Source organism: Geospiza fortis, unplaced genomic scaffold, assembly GCF_000277835.1.
Source record: "Geospiza fortis unplaced genomic scaffold, GeoFor_1.0 scaffold236, whole genome shotgun sequence".
NCBI lineage: Eukaryota > Metazoa > Chordata > Aves > Passeriformes > Thraupidae > Geospiza > Geospiza fortis.
This window is the reverse complement of record NW_005054568.1, coordinates 71,437-71,660: the sequence shown is the minus strand read 5'-3', so window position 1 is coordinate 71,660 and position 224 is coordinate 71,437.

Below are 224 nucleotides of genomic sequence, written 5' to 3'. Positions count from 1 at the left end.
ACTCCCTAAAACCTTGGGCCAAGAGCCCTTGCAAGTGTCTTACTGCAAAACTTGACCACCTGCCAGACAAAACGACAAAGAAGCCACATTATTGCAATGGTCAAAGAGAATCATCAAAGGCTCATTGCACACAAGGTCTGTAAGATGAATTTTCATCCCTTTCCCAAAATTAGAAATATTCAATTATTCAATGGATCTCAACCACCTGTACAGGTGTGCTGTAC